Raw genomic sequence first — 15,953 nt, 5'->3', positions numbered from 1 at the left:
TTTGTATATACTATTTCTATATGTTCATACTTGTTCTCCAAAAGGAGGTACAATAGCTTCTTGAGGAAGCGATTATTTCACATTTGCTTTTGTATTCCCAATATTTAGCACAGTTCTTGGCACATAGGTGGTGCTTGATAAATACTTGCTGAATGACTGACGGGGAGAAAAAAAAAGGTTCCACAAAATGCCTTGAAGGTTGGAAACCTCAGAACTAAGAGAAAACTCTCCTTCTATCCCAAATTTCTTTACGTCATATTAAATTCTGAAACTTCTAGATAATTGCTTTGAGCTCAAATCCATTCTCATACACTTCCCAGCTATGTGACCTTGGACAGTCACTTAATGTGTCAGCCTCAATTTCTTCAACTGTAAAAAGGGGACAATAATAGTATCTACCTTATGGGACTGCAATATTTGTAAAAAATGTGTAGTATCTGGCCCATATTAGATGCTTTATAAATGCTTATTCTCATCTTACCATATATACTTTGTGATAAGTATCTTTTAAGTAAGTATTTAAGAAATATTACCTCATTTTATCCTTATAATAATGGGGGAGAGGTGCTATTATTTTCTCCATTTTATAAATAGCAAAGAAACCGAGGCAGCAGAGTGATTTGTCCAAGGTCGCACAACTAGTATGTATCTAAATAGGGATTTAAACTCTCATCTACCTGATTTTTAAGAGCCAGTGACTGCTCATCTAAATGTTTCTATAGAAACCTGTCGATTCCTTTTTCAGAGTAGTAGTTTTAAAGGCATAAAATAAAATACAGAAGATTACAAAGGAAAACAATAGTTAGTGAAAATAAAGATGTACTTTTTTTCCCCACTTGATTCCACAGACTCCTTGATATCTATAGGCTCCCAAGGTCCTAAGGTTAAGAACCTCCTGCTCTCTGGAGAGTCAGACACAAAGAGGAGCAGTATTGCAGGAAGCAGAGAAGGCACAGATCTACTTAAGAAGTATAAAGTCTCCCCTCAGATACCTATGGCCTGAGTGACCCCAGGAAGTCCTTTATTCCCTCAGGGCCTGAAGATAACTCTCTAAAACTATACTGGCCATGAGAGGATTGATCTGTATGGGTACAGGGAATTTTTTATCAGAAGCTCCTTACTTAGACGAAATCATAAGCATCATTAAAAAAAAAAAAAAAGCTAGCTCCCCTAGTGAGTTTGAAATGATTAAATTTACAAGAACTCAATACAAACACAGCTTCCTGGGAGCACAGGTATTCAGCAAAGTGAGTCACATCTGAACATGGCAACTTGTTTCAAATAAAATAATATATGTAAAGAAATGTGCAAACCTTAAAGTCCTTTATAAATATTAGCCACAATTATTTATGGATGGTGGATAGACACTGGGTTTAGAATCAGGAACACTCATCTTCCTGGGTTTGAATTTGGTCTCAGACACTTACCAGCTATGTGACTCTGGGCAAGTCACTTAACTTTGTTTGCCTCAGTTTACCCATTTGTAAAATGAGCTGGAGAAGGAAATGACAAACTGCTCCAGTATCTTTGCCAAGAGAACCCCAAATGGGACCATAATGAGTCACCTACAACTAAAACAACTGAATGACAAAACAGCAAATTACTATTTAAGATAACAAGCACTTCTACTTCTTACAGTCTTCAGGGAGGAGAACTCAACTGCAGGAGGGACAAGAAGCCACAAACACCCCAGGCTTTCTGCCCAATACAGTAGAGAAGTAGGACGAGTGTGCTTTTGGCTGTTGCTGAGCTCTCCTGGACAGAACCATTTCAATTCTCTGTGGGTGGTTTCTGGCACTTGAAAACAGGAAGTTGTTTTAAAGTACCTTAGGGTGTGGCTGAACCCAGTCAACACCTCCTTCCACATGCCTGCAGCAGCTCAGAAAATCTGAATTATGTCAATGGGAACAATGCTTCTCAGTGGGGCTTGCTCAGTTTATTTTCTTTTTTTAACCAGGGAAAGGAGAAGGCTAAAAACTGGTAAGGGTGGAAGTAATCTATTGCCTGTCACCATTCTGGCCATGCCCTTGTTGTTGCATTAATCTAGTCACACACATGTGATGGCACCTCCCTTGACCTGTGGGAAACAAGAACATAGCTAGAAATCAGTAGAGAATCCTACCTTTTTTTTTTGGGGGGGGGGAAGGGGAAGGAGAGCTTACCTTCTCCCCAATAAAATGAAAATTATTGGGATCACTCCCTACTTGAAAAACTGTCATTTATCAGAGTTCAACAGGCTAGAACAGGGCTGGGAGACCATGGACTGATAATATAGAAAGAAAACTTACTCCCTGACCCCAAGGATTCTCATAATCAAAATAAAACACAACTAGAGATGGTAAAATGAAAAGGCACCCCGGAAAAATACATAGATAAAAATAGATTAGTGTGCTATGCACCTGAATAAGGAGATAAAACCAAGCAGGTAAGGCAATTAGGAAAGGTTTCCCAGGTATGAAAGATGCTTTAAAACATTTTCACATTCACATTCACATTCTGCATCCTATTCAAGGCTAAAAGACCCTCCCCTTAAAGAAGCTAACGGCTATCTTATTAGATTGGTCTAGGTTCACTCCTCTGCAGCAAACTTCTCAGAGTCATCCACTTTGTGCTCCGGCCCTTTCCATCTCAGTCTCTGTCTGTCTCTGAACCTCTCTATCTCAGCTCCAACCCACCAATGAATGGGCTCACTGAAGAAGCTCCTAATGGCTGAATGGACACTTAGACGGCCAGCTTGCCTGAGACTGACAGGCTCTCATCAACACACTTCCACAGGTCCCAAATAGTCCAGTTAGACCAAACAAAGAAACACTTCACTCATACTGCATAGCATCCTCAGTGGGTCAGTCTTTGCCTTTCAGCTTAAGAGACTTGAAACACTGAGAAATTAAGTAACAGCTTGTTAGGGATGTTTCCTCACTTTCAGCCCAGTGCAATGACCTGTTAGACCACACTGCCTCCCTCTTAAGACACCTCAAGTGGACCAGAAAATGCCACAATTCACCCTTTCAGGTGCCCTTAATCTCGCCATCTATCTTCTGGGCAGAAACAAAAAAGGACATTAGAAACAGGATGACTGTGGCTGCTTCCTGGGGCTTTCTATTAGTCAGTCAATAAGCATTTATTAAGAGCTTACTATTTTACGTAGCACTATGCTCACCGGAGTCCTACAAGTTTGGTTAGGATCATTTGCACTTGTGATTTTTTTTTAATGGAAATTCCTTTCCACAGACAAAAACTCCTCAGCAGATTGACCCAATGTTTTCTCCTTTAGGTTTTACAATCTTTCCTCTAATTCTTATGAGCCCATGCATTTTGGCAATGACATCCTTTTAAAACCACTAGAGTATACTAGTATGATAATAATAATAGTAATAATAATTTTTGACTCTGATCATTTAAAAAGCATTTTCTGCATGCTTTTTCCTAAGAATTTAGGCAGACCAGTCATTCAGTTTCTTCTTTGCATTCAGAAGATCCAGGTTCCAATACTAGTTTTATCACCTGTTCACTGTGTGACCTTCAACAAGGAACTTCTGGACCTTAGTATGGGGATATTGTACTAGATGATTATAATTACAAGATTTCTAAAGTTCAATGCAGATAGGTAAGGTTTATGCACTTTGAGGATTCCAAATTGTACTTGGAGGCATCTAATTGGTACTCTTAGATAGAGCTGGGCTTGGAGCCAGGAAAAGCTAGTTCAAATCTAGCCTCAGACACTTACTACCCATCTAACTCTGACAAGTAACTTAACCACTGCCTGCCTCAATTTCCTCAACTATAAAATGGAAATAATAAGTACCTACCTCCTGGTTGTTCTGATGATCAAATGAGCAAATAAAGTACTTAGCAGGGTCTGCCACATAGTAGGTAGGCAATTAAATGCTTTCTGCTTTCCCTTCTTCCTCAATTCCAGTCAAAGTAGCAAGTCCCCTCTAGAAGCTCATATTTAAGACTATAAAATGCAGAACATTTGCAGATCTGCATTTGTAGAGTGAGTCTCCTTATCAATGGAAATTAAGTCTAGACAAAAACATTCTGGAATCAGAAGAAGAACCAAAGATTCAAGGATCCAGTCCCATTAGGTCAATTTTTATGCTAAGCAACAACAAAGGTAGTAGCATTTCCAGGATAAGGCCTATTAGGAGTACCCATCCATTGTCACAATAGATTGATTGGGGATGTGAGGGGATGTGGGGGGATAGTATGTAGAGCTTTAAGGTTTACAAGCATTTACATACATTAACTCTTTCTATCCACATCATCCAGGGAGGTAGTTACCTCATTTTATAGATGAGGAAACTCAGGTACTTGGAAGTTCAGTCACACAGCTACTAAGTGTCAGACATGGGATCTGAACTCAAGTCTTCTGACACCAAGTCCTGAATATTATCCACTACATCTACAAAACAGTAAAAATGACAGTTTTGCCTTTTATGACCTCTTATCTCCTCCCCCCACCCCCGCCCAGTTTTCCTCTTTGCAGAATACTATTTGTACTACTCCCCCATTGTTTCTTCTTTCACTTAGTTTAGGTCTCCTTCTAGTTACTCTTTGCCCTAAGTTGTAACTAACTAGTTTTAGTGATCAAAAAGATTTATGAGCTAGATTTTTTTTCTTTTCTTTTTTGCCTTTAAGGATTATGATTTAATTCCAAATTACTGTAGCTCTCATTGATTGGCTAAAAACAGGTGCAGGCCAAGGCCCATTTGGTCATCATTTGAGCCCTGATTTACTTGGAATGAATGTAAATAGCAATTGTTTCTGTTTTGGCCCAAAACTTTGAGTCTTTCCCTCCTAGACTGATTTTTTTTTTTAATAGGTAAAAGAGGCCATTCTCCATTTCATTTAGTTTAATCACTGACTGGATATTGCTTCAGTTAAACTGAGACTTGTTAAAACCTTAGCTTAAAAAGGTCAAGGTATCTCACTGCATCCAAGGAACATCTCCAGTCCCCCAGAACCATATCTTATCACTGGACCCAAATGTCTCCGAAGGAGAAAGTGAGGTAGGTGTTTTTGCAAAGCCCTCCCTCACTTAAATCTGATTCATTAGCAAGGTCAGAGCATCACTTCCCAGTGGTCTCATTCCTCTAGGAGAATGAATTACAAACAACAACAAAGAACTAGTAACTTCCAAAGTCCTAGCCTGGAGACATTTCCATTTCAATAAGGAAACTATTAAGCAAAGAAAGTAAGGCAAAATTTCGGAGGGGAGAGGGAGAAATCACTCTTTCCAAACACAAGGTTCTCTGCTTCCTTTAAACTGGACAGTAAACCCTAAAATGGAAAAGCTCATAGAGTCACACAGAATTAAATTTTCGGGGGAATATGCTAGATATGACTGGCACATAGCTGGGATTTCTCTTCCCTTTCCTTGCTTTAGACTTAGGGTCAAAGTTCCGGCAAAGAAATTCACAAGGAGAATTAATCAGTTCAAAACTAGAAGTCTCAGTGTTGTCCAGTGAAGATGAGCTTGTTTCCACAAATTCCATTTCTTTGGAATGAATTTAATGAGAACAAGGGGGAGTGACTTTCTCTTCCCTCTGGAGCCCATCCAGCTCACCACCACTTCCAAGGATGCCAGAATCAATCTGCTACTTGAGGGATCAGGTAGAAACAGCCATACACACCAACACAGCTTCTGGGTCACAAATTCTGAGCCAGATTATATACACTGAGCTCTGCCTATGCAGGGCAAAGAACTGAAAGGAATTTTTCTTCCAAGACCAGCTACTCCCTGTAGGGACTGTCAATTAGAGCATGTGTTGCAATGTTGCAATAATTAGAAAAAAAAAAGACAGAGCAAAGGCAAGGACAGCTGGCATGTGAGTCACTCTCGAGTCTTTCCAGACACAAAGTGACTAGCTTTTTCAGTAGCTTTAAAGAGGGGGCTGAAGGTGGGCCATGAAGGAGGTGGGGGAGGAGTAAAGGGGAAGCCATGGCCAAAGCCATGCTCCCATACCTTTGGATACCACCAGCTGGCTTAGTGTTAATTGGAGTCCAGAGGAGACAGTTATTTTCTTCCTCTCACTCCCAAGCCATTTGTTTCAGTCCAAGTATTTGGGTACTAAAGAATTAATAAAATCCCTCCCCCTGAATTATATGCCAACTAGTGGATTGAGATAACAAAGTGAAATATTTACATAGCACTTATTTCTGAGGACCTCCAACTCTGCTACCTGAGCACCAAGCACAGCTTTTTTTTTTTTCTTGTACAAATGGGAAAACTGAAGTGCTGTATTTTTTCTGTGTAGAAATGGGAAAACTGAGATAAGATTTCCTACTCTTAGTTAATTTCATTTTTTTCCATCTATAGCACTGCTCTTCCCTTAGGTTTAAAGCTTCAAAACTATTGATATCTTTCATTCAACAGTTAGATCTTTTCCCCCCACCCTTTGAATTCAGTTTCTTTCCGATTCTGTCTCACACCTGGATTATGAAAGCAACATTCTGGCTTCAGTTGTTCCTGTCTCTCCCGACTTCCAACTCTTTCTATATATATACTAACAAATGAATCAATTTTGTCCTCACTCCAATGCTCAGAAAAGCTTTAATGCCTTCCCAATGCTAACAGATAGAGCCCACATTTTATCCCGGCATATAAAATTCTCCATATTCTGGTTCCACTTAGCTAATACAACCATGCTTATTCCTCATTATCTCCCAACGGAAACCCCCTCCTCCAGCTAGCCTGGTCTCGATTTCCTCAGAAAAGAAAATTCTAATTTCCAATTCTAATCCTCCATTCAGCCACTCACTTTTCCCAAAGAGAATACTCTTTTCCTTTCTTTCCATTGTCCCCTGTTCTACCAATTCTTCAACATCCAGTTCAAGTCCACTTCATCCAGAATGTCTTATCCAGAACTTCAATCCACCTTGATCTTTCTCTAGATGAATTTCTATTTACAATTTCAATCACTCCTCAGGTCACTAGTACAACCTGTAACTCATCTTTTTATCTGTATATTACTTGTCTACTTGTCTTCCAAGTTGGGAGTTAATTTTATACAGCACAGAGACTTGTTTTATACGGCTACTGTAGCCATCCTTAGCACCTCACACAATACTAGATGTATAGTTGGTGTGTAGTAAATACTTGTTAAGTAAATGAAGGAAGAAATGACTGAGTCAAGACAAAGGTACACCCAATGAATCTTTCTCAAGAGCCTGTATCCTTTCATCCTTTAGGCCAGATCATCATCTCAGATAGTAAGAAAATATTCATATTAAAAACAATTAAGAGCTACAGTGTCTAGGGACAGAGATCATGGATAAAATCCAAAGAAGAATCAACATTCAGATTGTCAAAAGGAAAAGGGACTTTTAGGATAGAGTTGTGAAACTGACTGCAAAGGAGCAAATTTCTGTTTCTCTTCTCTCAATAATAATTGCTGTCTCTACCATCTCAAGCCAGAGTAAAGGATAATGCATCCTCCTCCCTTCCTTCTTCCTGGACTCTCCCCCAAACATGCCTTATAATAAATCTGGTGGTTGTATTTTCTCTCTGACATCACCTTGCTAAACTCTCAGGGATGAAACAACAGTTCAGCAGAAAACCCTTGGTTTAAAGTCCTACTGTACCTGTTTCTTTTTAGAGAATTAGGATGTCCCCTCTTCGATAGACCTGGCACAGTTCTCTTGGAAATCCACCTTTTCATCTCACTCAGGATGTATGAATTCTTGGAAAGGAGTCCTTTCTCCCCCTCTTCTATCTCTTGCTTTACTGATTTATCTGTGAAAAGGATCTGAAGGATTTCTCCAAAGACTGTCAGAGGATATCCTGTATGTATGTATGTATGTATGTGTATATATATGTTTGTGTACCCTTATTAAATGCTTTCTAATGGGGCATGATAATTGTGATAAAGAATACAAAGACTTTCTGGTAACTTGCTCTACCTGGTAATTTACTCCATCCTTATTTCTCAGATCTATTAATAAAGCACACAGAGCCTTAGCTGTGTCAAAAAAGGGGAGGTCTAATGTAAAAGTTACCTCAGCAATTAGTACCTTTCTTTAAAGATTCAAGAATGAATAACTCTGGATTCCCTGATCTTCAGTAAACATGAAGTGCTTTTTTTGGTTGTTTGTTTGTTTGTTTTTGGGTAGAGTTTGAGGTAGTATGACTTAAGAGGATAGAGAACTGGCAGAACAGTGAGGAAAACTTGCCTTCAAATCCCAGCTGACTTTGTGATCTTGAGAAATTAACTTAACCTCTAAATGTCCATGACAACTCTTAAAAATATAAATTTCTGAGCAGGTGCCAATGTGCATTGATAGGAATTCTTCCCTGTATAGCTCCATAGTTGAATCACAGGTTCAGTTAAGAAAAAATATCTCTAGCTCTTAGCAAAGTACCTGACACACAGCAAGCTCGTGATAAATGTTTGTTGATTATTTATAGAATGATAACTGATTATACAGAGCTTTAAGGTTTGCTAAGACTGTGGCATAATAGAGTTCAGGGGGTTAGATTTGCATTCAAGTCCTGGATCTAATACTAGCCTCCACCACAGCCAAGTCATTCATTCCTACTGGCTCAAGGAAATTCTGTAAATCAGAGGTGTCAATTTTTCCACCTGCAAGTATGGGTAAGGACTTAACTAGAAGAAAATGGAATTTGGAAATAAATATTTAACAAAAGAAATGAAAATACAATAAAACACAAATATCAGTATATTTTATAACTTAATATGCAGTCCACAGAGATTTTTGTGTATTGATCAATAGCCCCAGTTTATTCTTGAGTTTGACACCATTGTTTTAAATTACAGATGGACTGGGCCAGCTAGGTGGTGCAGGAGATAGAGCACCAGCCTTGAAGTCAGGAGGACCTGAGTTTAAATCTGGTCTCAGACACTCAATACTGCCTAGCTGTGTGACCTTGGGCAAGTCACTTAACCCCTCTTGCCTCAGCAAAAAAAAAAAAAAAAATACAGATGGACCGTCTCTCTGGATAGTTTTTGGAAGTCAATAAAATCACAGATCCCTTGTTGTGCAGGAAGTCAAGTGTGCAAATTATCTCACTTGAGCCTCATTTCATAGATGAGGTAACTGAGGCTACCATGTGCCCATGGCTGCAGAGCTAAGTATCATAAGCAGGAAACATATCTAGATTGTTGCCTTTTATAAAAGTAACCTGGATCAATTCTACCCAAAAAATCTGGAAGTTATCCAGTGGTTCTCAAAGTATGGTCTAGAGAATCCTGGGGATCTCTGAAACTCTTTTAGAGGGTCTACAAATTTAAAAAAATAGTTTTTATTTCCAATATGGTAAATGTCTATAAATATCCAGATAAACAAAAACGCTTTGGAGAGATCCTCAATAATTTTTAATAGGATAAAGATACTGAAAACAAAAGTTTGACAACTACTGTTATAGACCATGATTTTTGTGTAGGGCACCATAACAAGAAACCTCACTTTAAGAATTAGTTCCTCAGTAAATAAAAGAGAGAATAGAAGCAGAGGAGAGTTAAGGGGCTTGCCCTCTGCCTAGAGCTATGGGAATTTTAGGACATCAGGAACACCAATGATTTCCCACCCTCTTTTTTCAATAATTCTGATTGAACCCAGTCATCTCATAGGATACCATGAATTATCTTCTTTCTATTAACTACTTCCTATTTGTTTCCATATGAAGCTTGTTTAGTATGTATTTGTTTGCATGTTGTCTTCCCCATTAGATTCTAAGTTCTTTAAGGGCAGATACTTTCTTTTGCACTGTCTGGCACTATGGTGCTTAATAAATGTCTATTGATTATTAAATTAATAAAAACTAAATTCACTTTAAAGTTAAAAACTAAATTACATAGCCTATAGCATGTTAGCTTCTCCCCAAAGGGTACAAATAATCAAGTTCTATTCCAGTGAGATAGGTAATGCAGTGAATAGAGCCTTGGGCCTGGAATCAGGAAGAACTGAATTCAAATATGACCTCAGATCTTTACAAACTGTGTGACCTGAATATATCACTTAATCTCAGTTTCCTCGACTGTAAAATGGGGATTTTTTTTTTCCTTCAGAACAATACTTCCTGCCCAGGGTTGTTGTGAGGATCAAATGGATGAAGTGTAAACAGCACATAGTAGGTGCTTAATAAATGTTTATTACTGTCCCCTTCTTAGCTCTAGATCTGTGAATGTATTACCAATATAGTTTGGATTTGAACATCTGACTAAACAATGCTCCCTTCTTTGATGGTACTATTTTTCATCCCCAATTGGGTTTTGAGATTGAATGGTAATCTGATATACTACAAGTGACAGAGAAAAATGAATCCTTAATTTAGATTCTATACAAATCCACGAATCCTAATTCTCAGTCCAGTGACTAAAACTGAAATAAATTAACATCTGTTTTTAAAATGCAAGAATAAAAAATATGCAAAATAATACAAATAAATGAAACTAATAAAAATAATAAAAGATGATCAAAATCTTCCTAAGGAAAACGACCCAATAAGCAATCAAGGAACATGAATAAATCTCAAGGGGACTCTAGATCCAAGATTCTGGATTTCTCTCTCAATTAATCATAGAGACATAATGGAGTCTACAGAATCAGATCTGAAAAAAAATCAAAGGAACCTCAGAGGTCATCTAATCACTACTCTAGTTTTGCAGAAATTAAAGGATTAACCCATGGTCACATTGGTACTATTAAGTAGGATTTGACTCATGTCTTCTGACTCTAGAGACAATGGCCTTTCCATTATATCAAAGCTGTGAGGCCCCTTACTTCCCTTCAAATCCCTCTCTTCCAAAACACTAATTTCAGGTTGTAGGATCTACCTTGAGCACAAGACACACCTATATCTGACACAGTGGATTTGAAAGAGATGGAATAAATGGAGATGGGGAACAGGAGAGTCATTTACATAGTTAATATGAATGGAGTTAGGAGGACCTGAGTTCAAATTCTGCCTCAGAACTTACTCAGGTACTGGGTGACTCTGGGCAAGTCACCCTCCCTTAAAAGTCCATTCCCTCCCTGTTAAAAAAAAAAAAAAAATTAAACTGGAGAAGAGAAGGTTAACATACCCTGGGGAAACTATAAGACATATTCAATGATTCAATATAGCTTCTAATTGGCTCAAAAGTTACTACCAATCATTCAAAAATTATTTCTTTTGCCAGATATTCCCAGTATCTTTCTTACCAGTATAAAATCATAGGGGTGTTGAAAAATTACTCAAGTCAGGATATCTAAATGACAAAGAGTAAAGGCCTTAGCAAACATGGGTTAGAGATGATAGACTGGCAAATGACTAGGTCTCCTTCCTTTTCAAGAATGGATTAGACTGGCCAGTTTGGCCAATTCAAATATAATAAGAACAACAGAAGAGGTTGGCTGGAAAAATCTTTGAGTATTCACTTGTTATTTTTCTCAAATTATAACATAAAGGTTATGGGTTCAACTCAATTTTTCTCTGTTACTTGTATTATGCTGTTTTCTAAGAGTGGAAGAAACTTAGAATAATTTCTACTCAAGAAGCACCAAGGATAAAAATAAACACCCAAGGAAAGAGTATATAGTACAGTTCAGGGTACTGTACATAGGGTCAGAGAACCTGATTTCTAAATCCAGAATCTTTCACTACCTATGTGTGGCTGATCTCAGCCATTTCCTGTCTCCAGAACTCCATTTTTGTCATGTCTAAAATGAAGCAGTTGGACTCAATAACCACTAGAGTCCCTTCTAGCTATGATCCCATCATCCTAAAACTGGAGGTCTGCAAAAAGTGCAATTCAAGATTACCTGAAAGATGGAAGGGGAAGACAAAAGAAATATCTATGGAAATACTTTGTCACTTTTCCCAATTCATATGGGGGCAGCAGACTTTTGGTTTGTGGGAAGACCTCTAGTCTCATGGATAAGTCTAGGGCCCCTGACTTCAATCCTCTAGTTTGCCTTTTGAATGGCTATATAGCCCAAGCCCTTGACTAATCACTTGTGTTTTCTGAATTGGTTTCTCCAACAGGGACAATAATGAAATAATGCCTGACTTCTTCCTAGCTAGCTTGCTGGGACTAATGAGAGAACCCCCAGGAGGTCCATGGAACTCCTATAAATGAAAGTATTTTTTTAAAAAGCAAAGCCTTATCTATATTATTCTGTGATGCAGTTAGATGCCAGTGCAAAAAAAAAAAAAATTATGAATGAGAGAAACATGCAAATGCAAAATATAATTCCTATTGGTAATAAATAGTTGTAAACACATTCTGTATCAGCTTAATGTTTGACTTTGTAGCCACTTTTAACTATCTATTGTAGTTCTAAACCCAGTTTGGATTCAAAGGGGGAGGGACTGGTAACTGTGTGTGACCAAATGATTTCTATCAGTTCATATTTCATAATCAGATGATCTTCCACACAGTCTAAATTTATATTTATCATCTCTTCCATTTTATTTATTTGGTTTACAATATTTAACTAGAGGCACAATGAAGTGTCTCCCCTCATTTACAATGTTATCCTGGTCTATTAAACTGTGATGCAGAAATCATTATGCTGATGAACAGGCTACTTAACAATGCAAATTTCACTAGTGAACAGACTGGAAAGATAGAGATGCTTGAAGTACACTATCAAAAGCTAATTTAATTACACAGCTATTCACTGGGCAAAGCCGAGCAATTTTTAGCTTACTGTTCTGGTAAATATTATGGGAAAACTAATTCTGGTCTGGAGTTTTAAAATATGCCTAGCATTGGTTCTTATTAAAGAGAGACAGGGTGAGGGTAGGGAGAGAGAGAGGGACAGAGACAGAGACACAGAGACAGACTACCTGTGAGCCAGAAAGTTGAACAAATAACGTACTGGAAAGTGTGTCATCTTGCAGCTATAATTGGCAATTGTTTCACCTACGGTTTTTGTGTCTGTTTAAAATAAACAAGTTGAAAACACTTTCATTTTTGTAAAGACAAATTTAAAAACACAAGGTCCTTCTCTCTACCCGTCTCTGTATACTAGGCCCTCTGCACCAAACGAAGTCCCCAAGACCAACTCCAGGGATAACGTCGATAATAAACCAGATCCAGATGCAATAAGGTTTGGCAACAACCTCCCACTTCTACCCCTTACCCCCACCCCCAGGCTATATTCAACCTCACAGAGTGACCCGAGAGGAAACGGCATCATCAGTTTCATTTCATTTCCTTTCGTAATAGAGGCAGGAAAAACAACAAATATTCTAAGACAATTATCGGGGTTTCGAATAACACCAGTGAGAGGAAAGCCTTCTCCCAACGACTAGGTCAAATGACATCACTGGGAAATTAACCACCAAGTGCAAAAGTAACTTTGCTGTCCTGGCATTGCCATTTATTTATCTGCAAAGAGGACAGATTTCACTTTCTGAAGCTGTAACAGGAACTAGCATGCATCCCTATTGCTTTTTTTTTTAAGTCTATAAATAACACAGGATCAGCAAAATTATGCAAAATATCCTGCTAGAAAGAAGAATAAATGTAAACTCGAACCACTTACGAACGACTCAGGCTGCCAACTTAATCTGATTCTACGACGGCTGTAAACATGTTGTACTTTTGGAACCTGACGCGATTCGCATTAGCACGGATGCCGTCACAAGGAAGGGAAAAAAAGGCCCCCACCCCCACTCTAAGCAGCAGCAATACGCCATACACACACACACACACACACACACACACACACACGCGGAAAACAAGACAAAACAAAACACAGCGACGTGACGTGACGTGACAGGGGGTGTGCAGCGCTGCTCAGGAATCCAAGAGTGACCTGCGGCCGCTACAGCCCCGGCTCCGCGCTCGCACACACCAAGTGTTTTGACTACAGGCACTTGTTCAACACCGACGTTCAGGTCCTACCAGTTGGACTCCAGAAGTTCACAGAACTGATCCCGAGCCAAGAACAACATCAGCGCAGAAAACCAAAACGGTCTCTTGGCCTCGTGTGCATGTGTTAACTGTTTGTGCAAGCCGGAGTCTTAACTGAGTAACAAGATTAAAAAAAAATCCCAACCACAAAACACTGAAGCAACAAAAGAGTCCCTTACCACCTTCTAAGAACTGTAAACGAAGCCCTATAAAAGATTAATTTCAACTTACTCCTTTTTTTTGGAGGGGGGAGGAGGAGGAAGGCGGAGTGGGGAAGGGATATTTGTCACATGACGGGTTGTGGTTATTAGCAGAAGGAACCGGGTGCTTCCTGAAGCATCTTTTTCGAAGAGATTTACTTGTGATATTTTGCAAATTCATGACACAAGAGGCTGGCTTTTCAAACCTGGAAAGTGGCCATGGGTTACTGGAAGAAGACATTCCATAAGAAAGGAAAGGAATTTATAGGGTGAATTTTCCAAGAAAAGAGAAGGGTTATCCAAGAGCAGTGCTTTGCCTCACAACCTATTAAGGTCACTAAAGGGAGCTAGCAGCAAACAGTCTGAGAAGCTGGGTGTCCACTGGGTCGTTTCTGACCGACACCAAATCTGGTCCAAGGTTTTCCCTTTCCATTGCTAATAAAAGGCTCAAAGGAACAGCACTTCTTTTCCCTCAAGATTACTGTTCTTTGCCTCTTCACTAATGAAAGAATTTAAAAAATTTCTTCCTGGCAAAGAGAAAACAGAATACAAAAGATGCTTAGATCCTTTATTTTTGCTTTGAGATTCAGTCTCAGTTTCCCAAAGAATTCATCCAGTGCTCTCCTCTCTCGGGAAGTCAAGTAGGTTACCAGTTTGGGGAGTTACTCTACTACTAGGAGAATGACCTTCTAATTGCGCCACTGGGCTGGAGAGAGAGAGAGAGGAAGAGAGGGGTTTAAATTGCCGATTGCATCTAAACTTAAATCTTCCTAAATAAAAATCTCAGTGTCTTTAGATATGGGCACAAAAAGATAATGCACTCCAAGGAGAATTTTGGAGAAAACAATAAGCAAATGGAAATAAGGTGGGTTAGAAATCAAACCTTAATTACATAGCAAATTTCCCTCCTTTTTCTACCACAGGCAAAGGAGAGTGAATTTGGCTCTCTTGAGTCCTGGGTCATTAGTACTAATACTGCATTAATACTAACTTAGTCTGCCTCTGCACCTTTCCTCCCAAACCAACCCAAATTTTATTACATGCTATATATAGGAATCGTTTCACTTGCCTCTGAAACAGAGCCACCCTGGAGTGAACTACAACAGCTGTCTGACAGTACTTAGAATACCAAAGGAAACCTATTGCATCCAACCACAAGTACTGGAAGGGGGGGGGACTAAAGAAATATGGGGTTCTGTGGGTATTATGGGGAATGGCAGAGGGGTTCAGGCAGGTAAAAGGTAATTAGATGTATTTGAATCAGGTCATTATACCCTGACTTTCAGGAAGAGCAGCTTTTGTCAACCTCAGCATCATTATACCATCCAGGAGAATAACTATCAACAACTCACACTGATATAATGCTTAATTCGACTCAAAGTACATTTCTCATCTGATCCTCACAATGGAACTCTGGGATAGCTAAGACAAGTTTCATTATCCCCATTTCCAAGACAATGGCAGTAAGGTCCAGAGAGTTCAAGTGATTTGCTCAGGTTCACACAGAAAATCGGGGACAGAACTAAATCTCCTGATTCCTAGTCCAGAATGCTTTGCCCTACACCACAAAATAAATGTTGTTGCCTTGAGGATAAAATACAGACTCTTATAGCCTGACATTTAAAGCTTTTCACAATCTGGTACCCACCTATCTGTTCAGTCTTATTTCATATTACTCCCCTTCACACACTTTCTACTTCTCACACAATGATGACACAAACACACATATCCTCAAACAACTTAACACTTCAAAAAACATTTTGACATTCAAAAAGATTTACAATGAAAAAAATTAAAACTAACAGGTTTTCTATTATTCATTTCTTTTCTGTGTTCTCAAATCTTTTTTCATTTTATCATAGTCAGTGATGGGACAGAGAGAGAT

General features: G+C 38.8%; 1 protein-coding gene across 7 annotated transcripts in view; it reads right to left on the bottom strand.

The window, feature by feature from the left end:
• ATXN7L1 (ataxin 7 like 1) overlaps positions 1–15,953 on the bottom strand; it is a 243,642-nt gene that overhangs the window by 65,304 nt on the left and 162,385 nt on the right. Inside the window, exon 1 of one of the 7 annotated variants that reach the window (XM_052001368.1) lies at positions 13,860–14,090. The exons of 5 other annotated variants lie outside the window; for them this stretch is intronic. The gene's annotated coding sequence lies outside the window, so the exon portion shown is untranslated. Of the gene's footprint in view, positions 1–13,497; positions 13,655–13,859; positions 14,091–15,953 lie in introns of those variants that run through there. One more of the 7 variants, XM_052001367.1, reaches the window with a different exon arrangement.

Source organism: Antechinus flavipes, chromosome 5 (genome assembly GCF_016432865.1).
Source record: "Antechinus flavipes isolate AdamAnt ecotype Samford, QLD, Australia chromosome 5, AdamAnt_v2, whole genome shotgun sequence".
Taxonomy (NCBI): Eukaryota; Metazoa; Chordata; class Mammalia; order Dasyuromorphia; family Dasyuridae; genus Antechinus; species Antechinus flavipes.
The sequence above is the reverse complement of the archived record's forward strand: the minus strand, read 5'-3'. Positions and strand labels throughout refer to the sequence as shown.